The sequence below is a fragment of the Hyperolius riggenbachi genome, chromosome 5 (assembly GCF_040937935.1).
Source record: "Hyperolius riggenbachi isolate aHypRig1 chromosome 5, aHypRig1.pri, whole genome shotgun sequence".
Lineage (NCBI taxonomy): Eukaryota > Metazoa > Chordata > Amphibia > Anura > Hyperoliidae > Hyperolius > Hyperolius riggenbachi.
Window position 1 is genome coordinate 339,008,068 of NC_090650.1, and position 20,857 is coordinate 339,028,924.

Consider the following 20,857-nt stretch of genomic DNA (forward strand, 5'->3'; position numbering starts at 1 on the left):
GACAGAAGTCTTCTCCTCTCCCGGCATCTGGCTCAAAGCTCCCCGAGTCCTCCTGCAGCACATCTCCCGCGCTGACAGGCAGAGTGCAGGGCTACAGCAAGATGGCTGCCGAAGCCCTGTACTAGAGACACAAATAGTCTCCAGTGCAGGGCTTCTTCGGCGGCCATCTTGCCGTAGCCCTGCTCTGCCTGCCGGAGACTATGCAGGCTGCTGAAGCGGGGCTGCGGGGAATGAACTGGCGCAGCGTCTATTAGACGCTGCAGCCAGTTGAGCACCTTGCTGGGGGGTCCAGAGCAGCACTCCCCCCACGGACAGTGAGCGGGCCCCAGAGCAGCCCCGGGCGGCCGGGCCCCCCTGCGGCTGAGAGAGTCGCATCCCCGTAGGTACGCCGGTGGTGACAGCCTTTCCTCCTCCGGGCCCCTGACTTGCTAGGGGCCCCCCTGCAACTGCAGAGGCTGCAGGGTCTATTCCTACGCCCCTGGTTGCAAGTGCCTACAGATTACTGCTTAATATACAATACAATACTACATAATAACATTTGTAATGCATTTTCTCCCATGGGATTCAAAGTGCATAGAAATGTATCAGATCAATACATAGCTGCAGGGTGGACTGTGTTACAGAGGAAATAGACTAGAGAGGTGACTTTTAATTTTAGACTTAAATCCCGAATGTAGATGTCCTGATTGGGTGTGGCAGGGAGTTCCAAAGTGTAGGGGCAGCATGACAGAAGGCTCTGTCTCCAAAGGTTTTGAGAAGGACTCTGGGGGTGACCAAATTATTAGATTCTTTTGATCTAACATTGTGGGAGGTTTGATGCTGTTAAAACAAATCCTAGAGGTACCCAGTGCCCAGATTGTTAAAGGATGTGAAAGTCAATAAGCCAATCTTAAAAGGAATTTGTCATTTTATGGGTAGTCATTGAAGTGAGCGATGGATCGGTGTTATGTGGAAATGACAGGGTTGGCTTGTTAACCGCCTAGCAGCTGTGTTGTGTACTAATTGCATGTTGGAAGAATATAACCAGAAGAGTCCCAACTCACCATCCCAGATTTTGTATTGTTAGTAAAAGTGTATAGGCTACTGTACCATAACTAGTACAATTTTCATATTTCATGCAACCATTCTGAAATCCCTTTGAAAAAGTCAGACACACAACTAAGAAATCATTGCACAAATTATGGCGTTGCCGCCAGCATAGTGGGGAGTTTTTGCCTCTGCATAGAGCCATTAGTTGCCCCTACGTGTCCCCTTCCTTTAATCTCCTATGGAGCACAGCTAAGAGGGGGGCAAGGAAAGGTCTGTGTTTACAGGAAAGGAGTGACTGGTGCCCTCTGACTACATCCTGTGAGTCATGATGGGGTTGGAGGAGGAGCTTGGACTCATGGCTAGCTGTTTAGTCCATCAAGCTGCATCTAAAATTTACACAGTAAGTCAGCACTGCAGATCCAGCCAGCTAAGTAATAAAAAACAAACCATGAAAAAATGGTTAATGGGATTTTTTTGTGCACTGTAAAATATAATATATATGCCACATAATAATCATAAAGCAAACTCACTCAAGTCGACTACATTTCACCAAATCCGCAAGCACTTCCAGTGTCTGCTGGTCTTCCTTTTTTTTGGACTGAAGACTTTCAATAGAATTCTATGCAACTAACAGGTGTACTGATGGTACTTTCCAACAGCTAGTGAATCTAGCAGCATTGTGTACCTGGAAAATGTTTAGATCCCTGTGATGCAAAGATTGATCTTCGCATCACAATCCCCATTTGAATTTATTTGTTAGCCTTTATCATGGCAAAAGTAATAAAAATAAAATCACAAAATACAATTTTTTTTAAATGACACGTATTATGTTCATATTGAGAATAATAATTCTTTACTTTAATAAATGCACCTGTTATAGTTCATTAGGTAAGCAAATAGTACAGTTTGTACAAACATACGCACAATTATTAGACACTTATTAACAGAAGCCTTTGTTATAATATATGGTGGTTTCATAATGTTATTGCTTATTTTTATAATATGGTAATGTTGAACAGTAACAGGTCCCTTGTCAGAACAACCAACACAAAACTCCACACAAAATAAGAGCAAGAACTTTGCCATACTCAATAGTAAACAAAAACGCCACAGCATTCACAGTACCATTGCATTAAGCATAAATTATCTCTGAACATTAAGGCTACTTGCGCACCAAGACGTTGCGTTAGGTGCTACGTTAAGGTTGCATAACGTGCACCTAACGCAACGCCTGGTGCTCTTTGATGTGGACGTCAGAGTGAGCCGCGTTGTGCAGCTCACTCTGGCGTCTGTGATGCCGTGATGCGTACTCTTGGACGCATGCATGCATCATGTGGTCCCGCCGGCCAATTGCCGCACAGAGCGGCCGCACCAGGAAGTAAACACTGCAACATCACAACGTGCAGTGAATATTAATTAGCCATGTGCCTGGCCGCTCTCCGCTCCTCCCCAACATGACTGAGCATGTGCAAACAGTCTAACGCGGCTTAAGCCGCTGTAATGCCGTAGCATGCTGCACTTTCGGCAGAACGTGCAGCGTTACATGTAACGCAATGTGGGCAGTGTGAACAGCCCACTTGTGTTACATTGCTGTACGTTGGGGGAGCGTTACAGGCTGCACTAACGTGCGCCTGTAACGTCCCTGTGTGTAAGCAGCCTAAAGCTGGACTTCAGCTACATTTCTGACTTTATTTTCTTCTGCTACACTTCAAGCAAATGCAGACAGGTCACAACAGGCTTATTGATGAGAGTAGCAGCACACAGATCAATAATCAATGTGGGATCTACCAATTCAGCAAATCGTATGACTGGCAACACGCTGCTGTTCTTCCAGTAGTAATGTGTGGTTGTGAGAGTTGGACCATAAGGAAAGTTGAGCGCTGAAGAATCATCGCCTTCAAAATGTGTTGCTGGACAAGATTTTTGAGAGTCTCTTGGACTGCAAAAAGATCCAATCAGTCAATGCTTTAAAGAGACTCTGTAACAAAATGTTGAGCCTTATTTCTTCTATCCTATAAGTTCCTATGCCTGTTCTAATGTGGTCTGGCTTACTGCAGCCTTTCCTAATTGCACAGTGGCTGTATTATCTCTGTTATAATATCTAATCTTCTCTCCTCTGTCAGGTCTGTCGGGCTCAGGCAGTCAGGCTGGAATGTGCTGTGCTGCTTGTAATTGGATAGAAGCTATACACACCCTCTCCAGGCCCCCTGCATACTCTGTATGACTCACACACTGAGCTAGTTCAAGCCTATCAATTGGCATGTCTTTTGTTTGTAAACACTGCATAAAAATGGCAATTACAAGCCAGGATTGCAGCAGGGAGTGGCAGAAACAGCACAGAGGGGCCCAGGAGAACATAATGAATAGAATGGTATGCTTTTTATTGTAAGAATTTTAGAGTACAGATTCTCTTTAAGCAAAGAATCCTGACTCTTCATTGTAAAAAGAAATGTTGAAATTGAAATACTTTGGATATATAATGAGAAAGAAGGATTAATTGGCAAAGACCCTGATGCTGGGAAAGTTCAAGGTCAAAAGGAGAAAAGATGTCTAGATAGTATCATGGAAGCAACAAACATGAGCTTGGACAAGCTTTGAGAGGAAGTAGAAGATAGAGGGCTCTGGCAAGCTGTAGTCCATGGGGGTTGCAAAAGAGTCAGACTCGACTCGACTGAATAGTGACTGAACACACACACACACGTCAGATTACTGCCCCCACACAGGGATCAGAACATTGACTACTGAATAGTGACTGAACACACACACACACACACACACAGACACACACACACACACACACACACACACACACACACACACACACACACACACACACACACTTTGTATTAGTCCTTGTTCCCATTATCAAAGGGAGATGGCTGTGCAATCGGAACGCAACGTGTACGATCACACGCCATCTGCGTTTGAATGCATTGCGTGGCTGATTCCCATTCACTGTAGTGAATGGGACAGTCAGGCATTTGGGAAAAAAATGCGTGCAGCATGCGTTCGTGGACCACACTGGTCTGCAATGCATGCAGTTTGAACATTAGACAGTGGAGTCTGTGCACTTCTGATGTCATGCGTGTCTGCCTCCCACACGCGTTGCCGAAATACGGACAGCAACGCATGTAATATGAAGGAGGCCTCACTGCCACCAGAGGACAGAGATCGGAACATGATCCAACGAGTCACAGTTTGTAACTGAAACTGTACAGGCATGTCACTGGCCTGAAAAAGGGTGATGTATACTGTCACTATGATGGGGGACGGATTGACATTGTGTTGTGCGCTATGGAGGGTGGAGCGAGGGAGAGAACAATAACATTGGGCAAGATTATCCACAACACACTTGATTCTCACCCGAGGTGGTTTTTAGCACCTGCCCCAGCTGTGTTTAATCTGATGTGTATATGAACCTTAATGTTTCATTTGTGTGCAATGACAAAAAAACAGCTATAAATAGAGATGGCCCAAACTGTTCGCCCGGCAAACAAGGTGTGTTCGCGTTCACCCGCTCAGGCGAACACATACCATGTTCAACCCCCCCCCCCCTTATACATTATAATGGAGCCAAACTTTGACCCCTCACCCCGAGTCAGCAGACACATCGCAGCCAATCAGCTATCCCTCCCACTTGGACTGTCTTACTCCCATCAGAAAGACTGCACAGAAGCCATGTTGCAGTCTGTGTTTGGCTTCTGTGCTAGGCAGATCAGGAAGAGTGTGTTGCTGACAGGGAGAGCGTTAGGTAGGCCTGCGTTCTGTGTCCTCAGTGCAGATTCTTGCTGCTACCACATTGCTTTGAACAGCTAAGTCCTTCTTACAGTTTTTTTCGAATGCTTACACACTAAAATTACAACTTTCCCACAATTTACAGAACCTAACACTCAAAGAGCAAAATACATTCTCAAATAGGCACAACTATAAGCACATTGTCAGCTTCTCACTTTTTGCAAAACTCTACACTCAGTGATTTTCAAAACACTAAACACAATTTGTGTACGTTTGACTCAAAAATCATTCATATAGACACTTCCTTGCAATATCAAAGCAAAGGCTCTCAAATGAACACTCACATGAGCCAATTGGTTAAACACAGTCACCAGGTGTGCACACACACAAGTGCATAATTATGCACACACCAATCAGGTTTTTAAACACTATAAAAAGGCAACAAGATGCCTATCTTCAACAAAAATTGATGGTGTCAGAGCAAGAGGGAGAGTGCGGATGGGAGGAAGCATCCAGACAGAACAAGGTGGAGGTGGGGGAAGAGGAAGAGGGAGAGGAAGACCCGGAGGAGGCATAAGATGTGGACAAAGAAGGCAACAAATTCTTTCGAATGTAATTCCTGGTACGCTTGTGGACCATGTAATAAACCATGGACTTACAATGAGGGAGGCTGGGTTAAGAGTTCAGCCTAACCTAAGCAGGTACACAGTGGCATCAGTAGTTCGCGCATTTCGTCAAGAGAACAGGTGAGGAACCTATCTTCTGTCAGCAGTGTAGTAGTGTGTGTAGGAAACTTTTGTGAATACTTCACATAAATCGATACTACCCACACTGGGTGGTTGTCCAATTGCAACTGGATTTTTAGATTTTGAAGAAACCCATCGCCACCCAGGTCTTTACTGTAAAGGTGGGTACACACATCAGATAAAAGTCTGTAGGAAATGAAAGATCACAGATCAATTTTACCCCCTACCATGTAGTATGAGAGCATATCTACACAGTCTATTCTATGGAGCTGAACTCCCCATCAGACAGAAATCTTTGCAAGATGCTGCACACACAGATGCTGTACAGACACAAAAGGTCAGTATCTGCACAAGATCAATTCCTGCAAATTGCATTCATAGGGCTTGATTCACAAAAGAGTGCTAACTGATAGCACAACAGTTTTCACGCAAATTTTTGTGTTGTGCGTGGTCGCGAATTTACGCATGAAACAATAACATTTTTGTGCGCAAATGCAAATTTTTTAGCGCGCAAACTATATCGTATTCGCACTGAAAATTAACGTTCGTGTGCAAAAACGTTAACGTTTCGCATGAAAATTCGCGATCGCGTGAAACGCAAAAATTCACGCAAAAACGGTTGTGCTATCAGTTAGCACTCTTTTGTGAATCAAGCCCATAGTCTATGATATTTGCAGATCCCATACACACAAACATTCATCTGCAGATCAGACAATCATCTTCAGATCTGAAGATCCATCCTGGTGGATCTGATCTGCAGATGAATGTCTGTTACAGTAAACAAGGTGTGTATAAGATCTCAGATATCATAGATGATGAATGCAATTTGCAGGAACTGATCTTTTGCAGATACTGATCTTTTACATGTGTACAGCATCTTTGTGTGCAGCATGTTGCAAAGATTTTATCTGATGGGGAGTGCAGCTCCGTAGAATAGACTGTGTAGGTATGGCTCTCATACTACATGAAGAATGGTAAAATTGGTCTGTGATCTTTCATTTTCCAAAGACTTTTATCTGATGTGTGTATTAGTCCTCTGGCTTCTCTCTACTGTAATATACTGTACATGTTTGGGTCAGCAGTAGAAGAAGGGGGGGGGGGAGGCAATCTGCAAAGAAACTTGTATCTACAGTGAAAAATGATGAAAAAAAGTTTCAGTAATGGCCTGTCTATGCTCATGCATTTTTACGTACAATAAAGGTATATCAAACTGCTGTAAAATGTGCACATAAAAATGCATACATTTTTGCATGCATTTTTTCTGCCTCCCAACAAAAAGGCATATTTATAACTACAGTATTCTGGGAGTGAAAAAGGTGGTTACATTTATACATGGGGGGCAGCAGTGGTGCGGATGCAGAATCGGCCTGTAGTGTATGGGCAGCTTCGATCAATAGACAAATTTGTGCCTATGTGGAATCCGTCGATAATTGTCAGGTCTATGGCCACCTTTAGTATTCCTTTTTTTCAATATATATATATATATATATATATTTTCATATTCTATCTTCATCCAGAATAAATTGCCTGAGTCTATATTTTTTTCAGCCCTGAACTGAATTATTTATGTTTTTACGGTTAGCCTAAGAGTACAAAGGTACAGTATATTCAGCAAATACAGTATGATAACTGTAAAAAGTTTCTTTGTTTACTGTACATATACATGTTTTTTTTTTTTAAATTGTCACAAACAGACTTGAATAGATGAAAAGCAATAGCAAGTTTCATTGGACTGAATATCTTGTACCATGTAGTGTTGAAGAATGTATTTTTACACTTTCTCTATGGAAATGCTAACAGTGTTTTAAGTTTAACAATAAAGTGTTTAAAGGGATACTGTAAGGGGTCGGGGGAAAATGAGCTGAACTTACCTGGGGCTTCTAATGGTCCCCCGCAGACATCCTGTGTTGGCGCAGCCACTCCCCGATGCTCCGGCCCCGCCTCCAGTTAACTTCTGGAATTTCTGACTTTAAAGTCAGAAAACCACTCCGCCTGCGTTGCCGGGTCCTCGATCCCGCTGATGGCACCAGGAGCATACTGCGCAGACACAGACCATACTGGGCTTCTGCTATACACTCCTGGTGACATCGGCGGGGACGAGGACACGGCAACGCAGGCGCAGTGGTTTTCTGACTTTAAAGTCAGAAATTCCAGAAGTGAACTGGAGGCGGGGCCGGAGCATCGGTGAGTGGCTGCGCCAACACAGGATTTCTGCTGGGGACCATTAGAAGCCCCGGGTAAGTTCAGCTCATTTTCCCCCGACCTCCCTACAGTATCCCTTTAAATGATGTAAACAGAATCTGCTCATATGATGACATGTTTATCTGTTTGACAAGAAAATAGGGTTTTGGCAAGAAAGTGCACAGTTTTGACTAATGTGGTCCATTTTGCACATAATCTGAGGTGTTGTGCTACTTGTGTGTGGTGTTGTGAAAATTGTGTGAAGTGTTTTGAAAAATTTTACATTTTTTTGAAAATTGTGCTTAAAGTGAACCTAAACTGAGAAGGATGTGGATTTTTCCTTTTAAAATAATACTAGTTGCCTGCCTCTCCTGCTGATCCTGTGTCTCTAATACTGTTAAGCTGGCCACTAACGGTCCAATTTCTAGCGAAAAATCGTTCGAGCGATCAGAAATTCTGATCGGACGAAAAATCGTTCACTACACCATCAACTAATCAATCATTGCTTCCTATCTATCACGACCACCAAGAAAATCCAAATTTTCGTTCGGCGAAAATTCATTCGGGCGACATTTTTTTCACTCGTTCATAATCTATTGTGTCCACCAATGGAGATTATTAACAACCAATCCGATCAGAATTTCTGATCGCTCGAACGATTTTTCGCTAGAAATTGGACCGTTAGTGGCCAGCTTTAGCCACAGCCCCTCAACAAGCATGCAGATCAGGTGCTCTGACTGGAGTCAGACTGGATTAGCTGCATGCTTGTTTCAGGTGTGTGATACAGCCTCCACTGCAGCCAAAGAACTCAGCAGGACTGCCAGGCAACTGATATTGTTTAAAATGAAACATCCATATCCCTCTCAGTTAAGGTTCCCTTAAGCAATTGTAAAAAACTGTAAGGCTGGTACATTGTTTTTTTTTTTTCTGTTGCATTGCTGTTCTGTGTCCAGTGCGCAAGTTATCTGTTGGAGACAGGTCTGCAGGTCCTAGTAGTGCACCGACCATAACCCAATAATCTTTCACAACCACTACTGGCATCTAGTATCCACTACTGCCCCTTGTATAAGGCCTCAGTGCAGAATCAGTGTATTTTGGTCACTTAACTGTCATTTAACTACCTCAGCCTGACCGTAGGGGCTGAAAAACCACAATCGCCTGCCCTCCCATGGACGCGCGCATAAGCGTGGCATCAACTACACAAAACTGCCACCAAGAGGACTAGCATTTATGTCCTTGAGGTGTCAACTAGTAATGATTTTCTCACCTGACATTATCCCTAAAGTTATTTGCTGTTGTTTGCAGTGCATTAAACACAGCGTTTCATCTGTCAGTGTGAAACGGGCATAACCCTTACACTACCTTATCAGCATGTATGCACGCCGGAAGTTTTAAAGCACTTAATGCCACAAATTTAGGAATGTACTGGGATTTCTGCCCTTTAGAGAATAAAACTCGACTCTGCATCAACTACGTAATTTTTGGTGCGACTTTTGCCATGACTCTCCCTCCAGCATGTCACGGTCCAGATGTTGAAATAACTTTTCCATCACTTTTGTTGCCAGAAAAAGTCCTTATAGGTATTGAAATTCGGCAGCCCGTTGAAGTCTATGGAGGTTCGCCAGATTTGCCTGTTCACAAACGTTTGCAAAAATTTGCGCTCAAAGTTTGCGAACCGAAAATTTAATGTACAGGTCATCACTAGCTATAAATTGTTAATAAGCACATCTGTTATAATATTGTCTTGAAATATCTTACAAAATATTTTTTCCTTTCATAAAAAGTAATAAGCATGATGAAAAAAAGAGCAAGTTGAGTTATTTAAACAAAAAGACTACAATTTTTAAGAGCGAATACTGCTTTTAAATGTATTTTCCAATTCGTTTTACATAATTATAACTTCTGTGCTCGTGATTTGGATTTTACTATCAATGTCCATCTCTTTTGACCTTGCGCAGATTACTTCACATACTGTTTTCAAAGAAATTACAGTGTAATCCTTATGTAGGATTGGATGGAGAAAGTATTTGTAAAAATGATTTATAGTAATGTTATCAAATCTGAAAAGAAAACAAAGCAATAGCAGTGCATAACACTTTTCATATGTCTTCAGATCAATATAATAATAAAAACAAAACAAAACTGGCCTAACTGTGTATGATCAATGTCAAAGCATATATACAATTGTAAGTATGAACATACTTTACATCTCTATTTATTGTCTTGAATTCATATAAAATACAGATGTGTGTGTTGGAGACTGGGGCCAGTCACTGGATTAGTCCTAGGCTAGTTTTTCACTTATTCTTTGCGTTGTGGTCGGTACGCGACGATCCTGCTGCATCCCACTGCAACCTCGCTCCTGTCGATTAAATTCCTGCATCGCCCATTGACTTCAATGACTACCGCAGCCTTGTCACGGAAGTCATACAGTAATACGCTGCAGACATTGCATCGGATCAGCAGCGATTCAGAAACTTTTGGTGCAATGCAATGCGGTAAGTGTACTAGGCCCATTTGACTTGCATTGTTGTTGGGTTACCCTGGGGTAAAATAGGGTAAAGCAACACACACTTGCAATGCAAATGTAAAAGGGGCCTGAGTGTTAAAAATGAGTAGCAGGGGTTCCTGCCTTGTGTAGGTAAAACACTCACAAGTTCCCCATGTATGTCTATCACAGGCATACAGGTAAGCGTTAGGTTTGGAAGGCAGCAGATTGCAAATGGCCATTCACTCCACGCAGCACCGCCGTTCTGCCAACATCCACAAACTCCTCCACTCCTTCGCCTGCTCTGTAGCTCCTCCCTGGCCGGTTTCCTACATGTGACTTTCTCAAGGGGAGATCATTTGTGATAAAATGGTGTGCAGAGTGCGCTGCTCAAGACTACCTGTGTCCCCTGGCTTGTGGAGCGGAGCATGCAAGCAATTTGTCAGTATTGCAATGATCGGGGCTTCTTCCTGTGTGGTAATCGCTGTATCTTATATCTATTATGCCATGTAGTAGCATCCTGAGACACAGCGGTATCATCCTTGAGGCACATCTGGCTATGGGGAGAGAGGATGACTTGTACTGGGGCACATCTGGCTACTGTGGAGGGGGCTATACTGGGGAGGGGGATTATATGCGAGTTAATCACTTTTTCCTGGTTTCTAAGAGAAAAGTGGGTACCTTGGCTTATACGCGGGTCAGCTTATATGCGATTATATATGGGTAATGCCTATGTTTTCCTATGGCACAGTTCCCACTATACACGTTTTAAATGAAAGCTTTTTCAAAATTCACTCCTATGGAAAAAACTCGAACCAACGCGTACTAAAGCATGCTAATGCACACTAACGCATACCAACGCATTACGTGTAAAAGGGCCCTTACAGCAAATGTGTCTAACTGTGTATGGAGAGTGAATTAAGCCTAATTCCTAAACTATCTCTCCTTGCCTCTCACATTAAGCTGCAGCCATTGGCCAACTGTCACTAGACCTGTGCCCACTAATCTTGTTGTCAATACTACATGACTAGAGAGGGTAATGGTTGGCCAGTGGGAGTAGCGTGGTGAGTGGGCAATTGGGAGGGGGGAAGTGCACAGAACACAGGTTCACTTTCAAATGTGCCATTCCACTCTCCCAAAACATAGGTTCCACTGTACCATTAGCTTCCATAGGAAAATAGGCCTTTTACAGTGATAGATTGGGGTTTTCTTACCTGATGTGTAACATGACTGTCACCGCCCCTGTGTGTATTGTGTCATTTTAATGTGTAGTTCAAATCACTAAAGGATTCACTTAGTGAGTCACAGAATGGAGTGAATGTAATACAAGAACTGTAAATAGATTTTCAATGCAAAATACAGAATTCTCTCCACGGTATAGGGGGTTTGAAAGTTATTTACAATCAGGAGAATTGCCAGAAGAACTGGTTTAAGTCTGTTTACCACAGTAAATTGTACTTTTTTATTGGTGTCAAACTGAATGCAACTTCAGTTTATAGCATGACAATTACCTAAGTACCATTGGATCTGGACACCCAATGATAATCAAGAACTTAAAAGAAACACTGTCCTCCTAATTAGACATAGTAGTTACATCCACATAATCTGATTTTAGTGACCGTCTATTACTTTGCTTCTGTGCGTTTATATGAAATCTAAAGGTGTATTAAGGTACGGTAACCTTCATTTTTTTTTAACATACTAAGTCCACTTTTCCTAATTCTCTGTCTTTTGTTTACTTTTTAAGTCTTTGTGGACTTGCTTACTTCTTGTTCTGCCTACTTTTTTCATGCAGAAACCAGTATTAATCGGTATGTGTAAGGGTACAATTTTTAACTGTCAATAAGCTACAATGTAGCTACCTCAACCTATAATTTCTGCTTGAAAGTCTTCAGGAATCAAATTTCAGCTGTTCTTTCACCTAAGGAATATTCTTAAAATCAAGCACCTCATTCCTTCAGAGGATCTTGCAACCCTAATTCATGCCTTCATCACATCACAGCTGGACTATTGCAATGCCCTCTATGTAGGCATTAAATAAAGACCTACACTGCCTGCAGCTAGTACAGAATGCTGCCGCAAGACGGTTAACAATCTAACCACGCCAATGCCACATAACACCAATACCGTTCTCAGTACCCTGGCTACCCATCAAATGAAGAACCCTTTTCACAACTGGCATGCTAGCCTTCAAATCTCCACACAACCTAGGTCCTGGATACTTGAAGGATTTGTTGCAACTGTGTCACATCACCCACAACCTCAGATCAAAAGGATCCAATAACTTGACCACCCTAAGTCCAACTAAAAACCTTTAGAGCCAGAACTTTACGTTACGCTGCCCATACTTTTGGAATGGGGACAGGCAAAAATGGCGCACAGCGCCAATAGTGTCAGAATGGCGCTGCATTAATTTACTTAAAACGATATTTATCGTTTTATATGTTAATTTTTTTTAGCAGGGATCGGGCTGGAGGAGAGGCAGCGGGGGTCGGCGTGGAGAGGCAGCGGGCAGTGGGCTGGCAGCAGGCACAGGGTGGAGAGGCAGCGGGCTGGCAGCGGGCACAGGGTGGAGAGGCAGCGGGCAGTAGGCTGGCAGCGGGGTCGGGCTGAAGAAGCAGCGGGGTGGAGGGAGGATTACGCAGCATTGGCATACATTACCTTGTCCCGGCCGGCGATCGCTCCTTCACTTCATAGCTTGCAGGAGTCCTGCATCCAGCCAATCACCATGCGGAAACTGAAGCCGCATGGTGATTGGCTGGATACAGGACTCCTGCAAGCTATGAAGTGAAGGAGCGATCGCCGGCCGGGACAAGGTAATGTATGCTAATGCTGCGTAATCCTTCCTCCACCCCGCTGCTTCTTCAGCCCGACCCCGCTGCCAGCCTACTGCCCGCTGCCTCTCCACCCCGACCCCCGCTGCCAGCCCACTGCCCGCCATCTCTCCAGCCCGACCCCCGCTGCCAGCCCGACCCCCTCTGCTAGCTCCCTGCATTTTTCAATGGCGCACCGTTCTGCTGTTTTATAAAACGCTATTTACCGTTCTAATGTATTTACATTAAAACGGTAAATAGCGTTTTATAATCGGCAGAACGGTGCACCATTATTTACTCTGCGCCATTTTTTACTGTATGCTTTGGAATGCCTTGTGATACTTAATCAATACAGCTTTAACCATGGACACGTTTAAATTAATACTGAAAAGCCACCTAGTCTGCCATTGAAGATCACATAACTTTTTCCCCTGTACACATCACTATGTACCGATGTGAGACAAGCTTATGCACCTACGGGAGAAAAGCACTTTACAAATGTTTTATTGTTGTTGTAAATGACTTGTTGCTTCGGTAATAAGTTGTTTTGCCTAGTACTTTGATGAAGTCATGCCATTTTCTGTTATGCCTGGTACATGCCATGCAATTTCCTGTCAGATTCCTGATCATTTTTCTGATCGATTTTTGTACAGAAGTGATTGGGAAATCGATCAGAAAAACGGAATCAATCTGACCTCGACCAGAAACCTGACGGGAAATTGCATGGCGTGTAACAATATTATACCTTATATCATAGAAATCGCTATATTAAGATTATGTTTGCTGTATAGATTACAATTTACAATATCCCTTTGTAGAAATTTGGGAATCTCGTTTTAAGTTGAATTACTTGTGCTATAAAAGTGAATTTCTTACCATTGTAATAAACATTATTTATCTTATTTTTAAAGTTACAGCAAATAAGTGGAGGAGAATTATAGTTGTTTTTCTTCCTTAGATACTATCTGTCTGACACTCCAGCAGGCCTGGATTTACATCACAGGAGCCTATAGAAACTAATTTCCTGGCACCTTAAACTTTGTTCTCCATGGGCCTACAAACCCCCACCTAACTGCTCGGAAATATGCTGACTGGCCCAGCTCTTATCTCTCCCTTACTACCCCTGCTTGGTGTAGGTAGCTACAGATGCCCCTTAGTATAGCCAGAGGTACCCTCAGTATTATGTAGCAAGAGGTGCCCCTGACTGAAAGGAGACCTCTTCAGGGGAATACCAAGAGATAAGTGAGTAGCCTCTCATTTACACTCTCATCAGCACTCTGTATAGGGAAAGAGGGAGGGAGACAATCAGGGAGGGACGTGAGCCACCTTTTTATCATCAAGCGCCTGTGGGCACGTGCCTACAGTGCCTTATGGTAAATCTGGCCCTGCACTCCAGCTATTGATAAAGCAGAGAAAAGCATTTTTGCTGCTTTCTTTTTAATTCCTTATTAAGAATGTGGTCACTCTGAAAGTTCAACAAAGAAACGAGAATGACTTTTTACCCTCAACATGTCAGTCAAGCCATCTCACTGCTACTCGTCCAGATGCAGAGTGTGGGGTGAGCAATGCGAACAAATACCAGAAAGACAAGCAGGTCACTCTAATGTGACGCATTATAAATACAAACAGCAACAAGTACATGTTAAAAGTAGTTAATCGCCTAGGCCCACTCAATAAAACTTTTCTCTTGGAGTTTTTCTCCTAGGTTATGTTTTCATACCTTGTCAATAAAATGCCTTTCAAGCCACCAACAAGCAATACAATTGTCAAAATTAAAGTTAATGGTCTATTTTCACCTGCTTTAAGATACTTGTTTCAATGACAAAGTACTGAAACCATATTTTAAAAAGAAAATACATTTTGATCTCCTAGGATAAAACTCAGGACAAAAGTTAATTGAACAAGGATCCTGTTGAGGATGTTGGACCATTAATGAGCACTGAGCCACAGAAGAGATCTTTTCTTGCTGAAGACTAGTGGTGGATGGCTTGTGAGACATACAGTAGCTTCAAGAGGGGCTCAAGGTGTGCTGAAGCCAAAGTATGAGTGATTACTTAACCTCCTTGGCGGTATGGACGAGCTGAGCTCGTCCATAACCGCCGCAGGGCACCGCTCAGGCCCAGGTGGGCCGATTTTCGTAATTTTTTTTTTAAACACGCAGCTAGCACTTTGCTAGCTGTGTGTTGGGGACGATCACCGCTGCTCGCTGCCGATGCGGCGCCAACGCGCCGCTACCCGCCACGTAACAGGGCCCCCTCCGAGATCCCATACGCAGCGTGGCCAATCAGTGCCAGGCAGTGCTCAGGGGTGGATCGGGACTCCCTGTGACGTCACGACGTCGATGACGTCGATGACGTCATTCTGTTTGTCGCCATGGCGATGGGGGAAGCCCTAAAGGAAATCCCGTTCCCCGAACGGGATTTCCGGATGGGCTTGATCGCCAGCGGCGATCGGAGGGGTGGGCGGGATGCCGCAGGGAGGGGGGAATCATGTAGCTACTGTTAGGTTAGCTATATGATTTAAAAAAAAAATCAAAAAATTCTGCTGCGCAGCCACCCTGGCGCAATCAATAGAACGCCAGGGTGGTGTTAAAGGACAACTGAAGTGAGGGGGATATGGAGGCTGCCATATTTACCGTATATTCTGGCGTATAAGACAACTGGGTGTATAAGACTATAAGACGACCCCCCAACTTTTTCAGTTAAAATATAGAGTTTGTGATATACTCACCGTATAAGACTACCCCTCTTCCAACGTACACCAAATTAAAAAAAATCATATACTGGTGCTGTACTGTATGTGGTACCCAGTATATAACAGTATATAGTCAATTGACTGGTTGGATTGGTTAACTCTCCCTCTCCCTAAGTGGATTGGTCAGCTCTCCCTGTCTCCCTGTTTATCAGAGCAGTATGGAAGAATAGATGGCGCTGTGTCCATAAAATACGCCTCTTTCACCCTTCTGGCCCACACTTGTATCCTATTTACCTCCCTCTCTGCCTCTCAGAAGTCAAACATATGCGCCTGCGTCACTTCACTACAGTCCTCAGCAGCAAGATCTGAGAAACGGTAACGGGATAGGGCGTATCACCCGGCATCAATGATACCCGGCGTATAAGACGACCCCCAACTTTTCAGAAGATTTTCAAGGGGTAAAAAGTAGTCTTATACGCAGGAATATACAGTATTTCCTTTTAAGCAATACCAGTTGCCTGGCTAGCCTGCTGATCCTCTGCCTCTAATGCTTTTAGCCATAGTCCCTGAACATGCAGGCAGCAGATCAGATGTTTCTCATTATTGTCAGAACTGGCAAGATTATCTGGATACTTGTTTCAGGTGTGTGATTTAGACACTACTGCAGCCAAATAAATCAGGGCTGGAAATAAATTTGGCAGCCTCCATATTCTTCTCACTACCATTGTCCTTTAATAGCTAATTCATGTTGATGTAATGTTAGTTGTTTAATTTACTTCATCTACCCCCTGTGCATAGCTGTGCAACCTTGGCCCTCCTTGCAACCTTTTAATTCTTCATAGCAAACCATTTTTTTATGATACAAACTTAAAACTCCTGATCACAGTCGTGCTGACCAAACCCATGGCAACTTACTTTTGTAAAGCTGCAAAGAGAATGTGCAGTTAGATAGCATTGGAAATGTTGTCACCCAGCCAGAGGGATTCTTTATTGAACAAAAACAAAGTGTTAAAAAGTGGACAGAAGAAAAAGTGAATAGGGAATGCTATTAGTGTTACTTAGACACAAGGGAACAATATTCATAGAAACAGGTTTTTGAACCAGTCTAATAAATGATTGAGAGGGGCCATCAGTGTAGCAACAGGTATGGCCTGGATTCTGATCCAGCATCAAACACCCTGATTGGCTGGTTGGTCACCAAATAGAAATAACACGTACTTTCAGATGCCCACTATATTGTAATACTTATGTAGGTTCATAAGGTCCGCAGATCAGGAAAAATCCCCTCATCAGTCTTAATGAGTGTCAGTTGAGATGGGACAAGGTTATTGCTAGAAGTTGATTTGATTGAAGGCTTCAAGGGCAGCAGAAAGCCTATAGCTTTTTCCCCCTTTTTTTAAATAACAAAATCACCACTTGGCATGACTTTGGAGCTTATTTATAAACATGGTGATCAGTTGATTGCTATAAAATAATCACATCTGCTGACTGGCAGGTTGATAAAAGTGGCAATCAGCTGCTCTCTTCAGTTTCTGTGTCCCGTTGGCATTTCTCCGAGATATTTATAACGTGACAGTGTAACGATTGGTGTAGAATCTGATTATTGGTGATCTGCAGTATCACCAAGAATACAGATATATACCCGATTATTGATGATCTGCAGTATCACCGATAATCAGATATATTGCTAACCTCTGGACACCTATAGGTATATGAGTGTTTGGTGTAACAGTAATACTTTGAGTAGTGCACCTGCTGAGCAGGTGATAAGAAGCAGCCTGGAATACTGCTTATGCTGACACAGGAACCTTCCAACAGCCTGAGAATCTCCAAGGGGTGGGGTCAGGCTGAAGGTAGGAGGAAGCTGCACAGGAGCGACACCTGAAGGGTGGATGTCACTAGCAGGTCAGTAGACTATCTCTTAAGGGAGAGAGATAGTTCCCAAGGTAGAAACAGATATCAAACAATGCCTAGTCTTGGTGTAAGGTCCGTGGTCTCTACACCCAGGAACTAGTCTGATGCATAACACAAATGATAATACAATTCCTAGTCTTGGGTGTGAGTTCCGTGATCATCAACACCCTGGAACTAGTCTGGAATATAACATAAATGATAATACAATTCCCTAGTCTTGGGTGTGAGTTCCGTGATCATCAACACCCTGGAACTAGTCTGGAATATAACACAAAGACAATACAGTTCCCTAGTCTTGGGTGTGAGGGCATTGATCTCAACACCCTGGAAATATGCTAGAGAATACACAGAAGATACACAATATCTTTGATCTCAACACCCTGGAACTGGTCTAACAAATAATATCAGTACGAGGCAATCTGGCTCAGTGTGAATTCCCAGGTCCACCTGGTTCAAACACACTGTAAGGATCTGACTATGGTCTGAATGCTTCCACAAAGTGTTTGCAATGGCAGACAACCAGCAACTGACAAGCAAGCAGAATATATAGTAGCTGAACTCTGCTGCCCCGCCCAAGCCACTCAGCCAATCATGAGTCCAGCAGGAATCAGCTGATCGTCCTAATCAGCTGACACTTCCCCTGCTGGTATAAAGGTCCTGACTTCTGGCCCGCACGCGCGTAGCTCTTCATCCATCTATGTGGACTAACAGACCCAGCCACTCCAAAGGCACGCTGCTGCATACAAACCGCCACCTTGGACGCGGAAACAGCCCCTTTGCTGTTAGAACATGCGGCGGCTTTTCCGCGTTCTGCCACACTACCAGACAAGTGCCTACGCGTGCAAACCGCCGCGTTGGACGCGGACTCAGCCGCCTTGCTTTCAGCACACGCGGCGGCTTTTCCGCATTTTCTCACTGACAGTCAGCATGATCAACATATTACAGGTCATTGTATTCACCGCTTTTAAAGTGTAGTAATTTCAGTGGGGCAGATTGGAGAACAAAGGCATTTTTTTCGGATACCCATTTGCCACTTTTGCTGTGGATTTCTACTTTAACCACTTAAGCTCTCAGTCGTTTTCACTTTATGCATCCGAGCAATGTTCACCTCCCATTCATTAGCCTATAACTTTATCACTACTTATCACAATGAACTGATCTATATCTTGTTTTTTCCGCCACCAATTAGGCTTTCTTTGGGGGGTACATTTTGCTAAGAGCTACCTTACTGTAAATGCATTTTAACAGTAAGAATAAGAAAAAAAATGAAAAAATTCCTTATTTGTCAGTTTTCGGCCATTATAGTTTTAAAATAATACATGCCTCCATAATTAAAACCCCTGTATTGTAATTGCCCATTTGTCACGGTAATTTCACCGTTTAAATTATGTCCCTATCACAATGTATCACAGCAATATTTTATTTGGAAATAAAAGAGCATTTTTTCCGTTTTGCATTCATCACTATTCAAAGCTTATAAAATAAATAGAGAGAAATATTTATCTTTATATAGATATTTAAAAAGTTTAGACCCTTAGGTAAATATTTATGTGTTTTTTTTTATAGTAATTTTTTTTTTTATTAAACATTTTATGTGGGCATTTTTGGGAGGGTGGGATATAAAAGTGTTTTATTTGGGGAAATATTTGTGTATTGTAATGTTTTTTAACTTTTACTTGTAGTTTTACTTTTTGGCCACAAGATGAGTTTGTTTACATGACGTCACTCTAAGCGTACAATGTACGCTTAGAGGGACCTAGCTTCAGAAAAAGCGAAGCTTCCGAGAGAAGCTGTCGCTTTTTCAGCGGGGGAGAGAAATCAGTGATCGGGCTCCATAGCCCGATACATTGATTCCGTGGCTACCAAATCCGCGGCCGGGAGTGCGCGTGCATGCATGCGATCGGCCGCGGGAGCGCGCCTGTCCTCCTTGACGTTTTTATACGTCAAGGAGGACAAAGTGGTTAAAAAGTAATGGTCAGCAACTTCAACTGAAGTAAATGCTGGCCTCTCTTTGGTGGTCCAATTGAGTACTACCTCTAATCTAATGCTTCATTCAAGTGAATGGAGCTGTGGATCAGCATTTTAGGATAAATACTGGAAGTAATCAGGGCATTGATTGCTGCTATTTTTTAAGAAATAGCTCCATTATAAATATGGTGATCACAAATGGGTGATCTTCAAGCAAACACAAAAGTACCGACCTACCATCACTTCTTAATAAACAGACCCTGGATTGTTGTTTTTGCCTTTTCAGGTAGACACATTGGGCCTGATCCAATTCACTTTTCCTCCTAAGTTTTTTCCTACGGGATAATTTGTCAAGTTCTGTTTAAAACAACTTTTTAGCACTCTTTTACTGACCTTTTGGTTCTTTTTCAGTTGCAAAGCTACCAAGAGTATTTTCTTGCTTGCTGGTGGCTTAAAAAGCCATTAGACCTTTATCTCTGTTATACAATACACAGGAAATTCGACAAACACACAGATCTCCACTCTTTGGGGCAGCAACAATAATAAGGTGTAGAAGAATGTTTGAGTGAAATTTGGACCTATAATTGACCTGTGGTACCTATATGTACGCTCAGTAGTGAACTGCTGTGACATGAAAAATGGTATATGTTGAACTTAGTCACCATTTGAAGAGACTGCCTTGCTCAAGAGTGTACCTTTTTTTTTTAATATAATGTAAAGGTGACAGGCTAAACTGTGGGAAGGCTATTACAAGAAGAAAGTCCCCAAAGAGAGCTTACTATGTGGAGAGAAGGTAGTTCCCTGAGAGAACCTGCTATGTAGAGAGATGAAGAGAGTGTGGCATATGAAGAGACATTGCTTCAGTAAAACTGTCCACAGACTGAAAGCCTGCTCGGATAATTACTGAGATGTGCAGTGCAATAGCCTATTCCCCCCAGTTTGGGCTAGCTGCTCAAGTATTACCCATGCATGCCCTGCAGCCTAATCATGTGTATATTCAAAATATTTATGGGACAGGACTGGCTCGGCAGCCTATTGAGGACTACATTATCATAGTGGACAATGTATCCCTGCCATTGTAAATCAAAGGTCTGGAACTCACAACGTGCCCGACATGCTTGTACCAAACCCATACAACTAGTCAGATGAAAGGTCTACCAAGCAAAAATAGCCAAAGGATATTTGGGTCTCCCTGATTAAAGGGAGGATAAACACATTTAAATACTGGAAAGTGTTGAAACTAAGCTGAGTATTTATTAAATTAATTTCTGCAAGTGTTCAGCAATTAG

General features: G+C 43.0%; 1 protein-coding gene across 7 annotated transcripts in view; it reads right to left on the reverse strand.

Moving 5' to 3' along the window:
* ST18 (ST18 C2H2C-type zinc finger transcription factor) overlaps positions 1-20,857 on the reverse strand; it is a 336,354-nt gene that overhangs the window by 306,767 nt on the left and 8,730 nt on the right. The gene's annotated exons all lie outside the window — the stretch shown is intronic.